This window comes from Triticum aestivum, chromosome 2B (genome assembly GCF_018294505.1).
Source record: "Triticum aestivum cultivar Chinese Spring chromosome 2B, IWGSC CS RefSeq v2.1, whole genome shotgun sequence".
Lineage (NCBI taxonomy): Eukaryota > Viridiplantae > Streptophyta > Magnoliopsida > Poales > Poaceae > Triticum > Triticum aestivum.
Window position 1 is genome coordinate 765724873 of NC_057798.1, and position 6796 is coordinate 765731668.

The 6796-nt window shown below is 42.6% G+C and overlaps 1 pseudogene; it reads left to right on the top strand.

Moving 5' to 3' along the window:
- The first annotated feature begins 1278 nt into the window (after nt 1–1278).
- Nucleotides 1279–6282, top strand: LOC123042575 (protein DETOXIFICATION 29-like; annotated as a pseudogene).
- Nucleotides 6283–6796: the final 514 nt, after the last annotated feature.

Sequence of the window (6796 nt, forward strand, 5' to 3'; positions counted from 1 at the left end):
TCCAAGAAGGATATTTCTAATTTTGATTGTAATATATTGTAATGGGTATGAATTTCAAATGATTATATATTTGGTACCACATACATTGAGAAACACATGCACTTAGATAAGAGATTATAGGGTTGGTGACCACATATGGTTGGTGACCACATTATGTGAGGCATGTTGATTCATGAGATGCGAGCATTCAAATTATTTGTATCAAGTAGGAAAAATGAATTGTGCAGTTCACATCAAATTTCCAAGAAAGTTACACGTTGAATTAGAAAAATAACTGTTGTGGCTGGTAGTTTGTCTAAATCCTTAATTAATATGTGTTGTCAGAGACATGCATTGTATGTGGACACATAGTCACATACTAATAAGTCGTAGGTAAGATGGCTCGAGTTACCTAACAGACTGTCGCCACCCATGGCTCAAGAAAAAATTATATAACCGGTACAAGTACAAGAATTTGGAAAGAGGGCTAAGACATGGTTGTGAGAATAAAGGTGGGTGGAAGGAGGGGGTGAATAGAAATAAGATACTGTCGTTCTAGTTCTGAATAAGAGCATATATTTAATCATTATGTTTTTTTGTTACTCCGTAGCATCACACGAGCATTCAACTAGTTGTTATAAAAGATAGAAATATGTACAAGAATATCATGAAAGCAAAAAAGCATATGCTGCCAGCTATCACCACACCACCGATTGAAAAAGTAAACTAATATGAAAACTGCTCGCTTCGGCCGATCAATGATAAATTCTCTGGACATGTTGAAACCTCTGAAATCAGAGGAAATCCACAACACTGGTTGGCGCCAAGCGAGACGACTTCCGTCTTGCTTTCAATCCCGCCTACTACCTAAATTTTCTTTTGAGGGGTTTCAATCCCACCTACCTACCCGATCGACCTGCCGCATCCAGTGACCTAACTTGTGTAACCCTTCGCTGGGCACGACCTGGCCTAGGAGAGCTGTGTACGAGGCCCAACTTCACCCAACAAGCTAGACTCGACAACGATGCATCAACAGCCAACGAGTGCTACTACATATATAGGTGTGCTCGCTAGCTACAACCACGCTTTGTAGCATCAGAAGCCTATAGAGGAACAGCAAGCTAGAGCTAGCTAGCTTCATTAGCTTTAGCTGTCTAACTGAGTAGAACTCTCTCACATGCTCCTCCACTATTCAAGCGCGCATGCCACAAACACACTTGGCATGTATCGGCCGGGAGTTCATACGTAGAGTAAGTTGCAAGAGAGTTGGACAGGTAGATTTGGATTAGCTACTTCATATATACCGTCGGCGCCGGCCGCGCGGAGATGGTTCAGATGGGGAGCACGAGCTGGCAGGAGTCAAAGGTGCTGTGGCACATCGCGCTCCCAGCAATCCTCACCACCGTGTTCCAGTTCTCCATCGGTTTCGTCACCATCGGCTTCGTTGGCCACATCGGGGAGGTCGAGCTTGGCGCCGTCACCGTCGCTATAAACGTCATCGAGGGCTTCGCCTATGGTGTCATGGTACGCACCGACGCACACGCAGGCAGGCACGCCAATTATATAACATGTTTATATATTGTTGAATTCATATTTGGTACGATGCCATGGCTTTGCCTACGGTGTCATGGTACGCACGAAGAACGTAGGCAGGCACGCCAATTAACATGCTTATATATTGTTGAACGTCATTTAGCGCGCATTCCTACTTGCTACTAGCCCGGTTCTGGTTTATTGGTCCCTTTACTTTTCTGCTAAACTTTGATAATAGATTTAACTAAAAAAATTAATGCATGTCACAAAAAATTATATTGCTGAATTCATATTTGGACATTGTTTTCAATGATATTATTTTTTATCACATGCATTAACATTTTGTTAGTTAAATCTAGGGTCAAAATTTAGCACAAAATACGAAGGGGACAAATAATAAATCAGGACGAAGGTAGTACCTACTAACTCTGTTTTAAAATAATTTTGTCGCAACAAGTCAAACTTGTTTATGTCATGCCAAGTCTATAGAATTTTTTTATTCACATCTAGAATATAAATTAATATCAAGAAATTATTTATGAAATAGTTTTTGTAGTATGCGTATTTGGTATTGTAGATCGTTAAATGTTGAGGATATCAGTTATCGCTGCGTCTCGGTTGGCTGGGGATTAGAGATTAATCGAAAATCGGACGCTTTATCGATTTTATCGGTTGACTATTAATGGCCAATTTTTTTGTTACAAATCTCAGGTTTCCCACACTACAATATGATACGTTCAACAGAAATAAATATTGGACAGAAGTGTTATCTTGATTCCTTGCCTTTGAATCGTTGTACATGACAAATAAAACAGGACAACCATACATATTACATAACAAGCTCCACAAAATATAAATAAACATAGTTCTTGCACACATAGTGCTAGAAATAGTCCCGATTTATCGGTATATTCCTGATAAATTGCTTGTCAGAGCAATAATCAGTCCAAATGATAAATGATGACGATATGTGAAAATTGCTTTTGGAGCTCGGCCTCCATGGAGGCCAGTTTTTGAAAAGTTCAAAATTCCATAAATTTCATATTTTTACATTTCAAAAAATTCTAAAAATAATACAGACATAGATGTAGGAATAACACATATGTCTGTAAATTTTTAGGACGAAATAGATTGAAATGAGGGCTGTGCAAAAAGACAAATCTATGACTTCTCAACACATGAAATGATTTTACACACATACACATCACATCCTTATATACTTGTACATTTTTTATCAGAAATTTATGAAACCAAAAAGTATGAATGTAAAATAAAAATAGAAAGGGCATCCATGGAGGCCAAGCTCCAAAATGTGGTTCTCAATTATATGGCATAATCTTATCGGTCACTCACCGATTAACGAAAAATCGGACGAGAAATCACTTAATCGACTGATTTTTTGAACAGTGGTGTATCATTTTTTTTTGTAGAGTCGGTCAAACTTAAAAAAGATTGACTTTGGACAAACCTATAACTTCAATTTTAAACTTGCTGCATCCTACCATTTGGTGTTGTTACACTCACGTCTTACCTACTATCATGTGGTAGTATATATACTATTTTATCATTTTAAATAAGTACATATACTATTATCAAATACTTGTTTTAAATAGCCTACATGTTTGTTGGTTACCCATGAGCAGGGAGTGCGTGAGGGTTGTATGTTAGGCTAGTCATAGTGGGAGTAACATAGATAGTAACATACATGCCACATAAACAAAGAAGATGATATGTCAAGTAATTAATAAGGAGAGAGGCAAATAGAGTAAGACTACCCACAGTTGGAGTAACATAGGTGGTAACATCACACATCTCTAGGCAAAACAGATGATGTGGCGAGTAATTAATGAGAAAAGAGAGGCATGTGGTAATATAGCTAGTTACTGTAACATCACACATACCAAGACAAGATGAGTCTACAGCCTAATAAATGAAGTGTTGCATGAAACCACACATATGTTACTCCCCACTATAGAGGTAGTAATATAGACTAGTAACATATGCATGTTACTAGTCTAAGTTACTACTCATTGTGACTAGTCTAACATAATATGTTACCATCACATAGCGCTTCTCAATGCAAAATGAGTCTACAAAATAATAAATGAAGATGTATATATTATCACACTTATGTCACTATCCACTATGAAGATAATAACATAGACTAGTAACATGTGCATGTTACTATTCTAAGTTACTCCCCACTATGACTAGCCTCAATATGAGGGGTTGGGGCCCTATGGGGTGGCAACAACATCATGAAAAGACGTGTAAATGAGTAGTTAATTGAGAAGACGCTCAATTGGAGGCTGATCCAATGGCGGTAGCCACCGAAGATGAAGATGTCGAATTGTCGATGATGGTGGACCGTTGGGGTGGCTGAGAGGGAGAAAGGGAGAATCAATACTATCGACAGAGATAAAGTGGAAATGAAATACATTAATCTTTACCGCACGCCTCCAACAGTAAAAGAGGAGTGACTAGAGTGGATTTTTGACACGAAAACTTGTGATGTGACCAGTGGCGGAGCTTAGTGGAGATCAACCTGGGCCATCGCCCCCCCCCCCCCTGCCCAGGAGATTTGTTCATATTATCATGAGTAAACTGCCCATAGATTCATAGAAATCTAGCCTAAACTTGATGTTGGTTGCCCCCCCCCCTCCCAGCCCATTTGCCCCTCCTAAGATGTGTCTCAAGCTCCGCCACTGGATGTGACGATAGTGCACCGTGTGGTGTGACGATATGTCAGTGTGTTCTGGGCTTCTGGCTAAAGCCCACCACGAGTCATGGACACGTTTGAGTTTCACTCTTTCCCGCGCATGCATATGTTTCAACTACAAACCATGCGCTAGCTGATGATGCTAGGGGTTGCATTTGCAGGTTGGCATGGGCAGCGCGCTGGAGACGCTATGCGGGCAAGCGGTGGGCGCGGGGCAGGTGGACATGCTTGGCGTCTACATCCAGCGCTCCTGGATCATCTGCGGCGCCACCGCGCTGGCACTCGCGCCGACCTATGTCTTCACGCCGCCCATCCTGCTGGCGCTCCACCAGCCCACCGCCATCTCCGTCGTTGCCGGGCGGTATACACAATTGGTCGTCCTGCAGTTGTTCGCCTACGCCGCCAATTTCCCGCTGCAGAAGTTCTTCCAGGCGCAGAGCAAGGTCTGGGCCATGACCTTCATCTCCGGCGCGGGGCTCGCCCTCCACATCGTGCTCAACTACGTCTTCGTCACGCGCCTTGGTCATGGCCTCTTCGGCGCCGCCATGATCGGGAATGTCACCTGGTGGATCATCATTGTTGCGCAGTTCGCCTACCTCGTCTCCGGCTGCTTCCCGGAGGCATGGAAGGGGTTCTCCATGCTCGCCTTCAATAACCTCGCCGCCTTCGTCAAGTTGTCCCTCGCCTCCGCCGTCATGCTCTGGTTGGTACATCTTTCAATTCTTAGCTTGCTATACGATTATAATTCAATCACCAAGCAGATTAATTTAAATTGTGTGTATGCACGATGTGTTCTTATCTAGCTTGGAGCTGTGGTACTACAGTGCAGTGCTCATCCTTGTGGGTCTCCTAAAGAATGCTCAACTCCAGGTTGACGTCATGTCCGTTTGGTAAGCAGTTTTTAACTGACGAACCTGCAACCTAACTATGCGCGCACAGACAATAGCGTTCGTCTGACGAAGATTAAACAGTAGTCCATGTCTGACTGTTTTTTTACATCAACGTGTCTAAATTTTTTTACAGCATCAATTACCAGCTCTGGACCCTTATGGTGGCAATAGGCTTCAATGCAGCAGTGAGGTATATAGATAACGCACGCAACAACACAAATAGTACTCCTCACAAGACTGCAACTGTATAAAAATAGACGTACAAAATTCATCCGTATTTTTGCTAATGTGAAAGTTCTCGAGATGCAGCGTTAGGGTGTCCAACGAGCTGGGCGCGAACAGGCCTAAGGCAGCTAAGTTCTCCATGATCATAGCGGTGTCCACGTCCGCCGCCATCGGGGCGGTCTTCCTGGCCGTGTTCCTCATCTGGAGGACCGAGCTGCCACGGTTCTTCAGCGACAACAACAGGGTGGGGGGGGGGGGGGGGGAGCTGCAAAGCTTGGCTACCTTCTTGCAGCATCTTCCTCAAGCATCCCTGTGCTCTCAGGCACGTACCATTACCCCAATTGGTTACCAAATTAACCTAGTGATCCCAATGACAATTGGAACATGTCGCTTTGCAGGTGTGGCGATAGGAGCAGGGTGGCAGACGCTTGTGGCGTTCATAAACATTGTGTGCTACTACTTGTTTGGCATCCCACTGGGAGTCCTCTTTGGCTTCAAGCTAAAACTTGGTGCATTGGTAAGAGCAAAACCAAATCAACTTCAAATATTTATGGACACATATTTAATTATTAGAACGGACAATCTGATGCTAACCTGCTCTGAATATACAACGATGTATCTCTGCACTGCAGGGGATTTGGGTGGGCATGTCAATTGGCACGCTGCTGCAGACTGCTATACTGATCACAATTTGCTTCCGAGCCAAGTGGGAGAATCAGGTGTGCAGTACTACACTAATATCACTCCATCTCAATGTTTTCTTTTCTATAGATAATGACTCGGTCGTAGTTGAGCATATCTTTATTTTAAGAAATTTCGAGACTTTTTACGGTGCAGGCAATGTTGGCCGAAGAGAGGATAAGGAAGTGGGGAGGAAGCAGTGAAACATTGCCGGCAGCCACAACAACGGCGATAAACGATATCGTAGATCAATAATCAGATGGTTCCAGCATGCAGATTGGACAATGCTATTTATATGTACATGAAAAACACAGGTAGATAGATTATCTGTATTTTTTCCGCAAAAAAAAAGATTATCTGTATTTGTACTGTTAAAGGGAGTCCGTCGTTGTTTCCGTTTCGTTGGCTTGCTCCTGAGTTAATTGCATATAAGTACCACAACTAGGGTTAGCGCAACGAATTGGTGTCGTTTTACGTTCTTCTCTTTTTTTGCAAATCAGTATCAAGTCTGGAGCAGGCCGCAACAAATCGAGCTAATTTGTGTTTAAACCGTATTTGATAGGGAAAGGCCAACGTGGCGAGTTTCTTTTGCAGAAAACTCCTTTGTTTTATATTTAATCACACAAAAGCCCCCGTTTGTAAAAAAAAGGCTTCTGTAAGATTTCTTTTTTTGATAAAAGGGGGATGCAGGTGTTTGCGTAGGTCTTTTTTTAGAACTAGGTGTTTGCGTAGGTGTGCTTAACTTAAGCTGGTCCTCGCATGGTGGTCT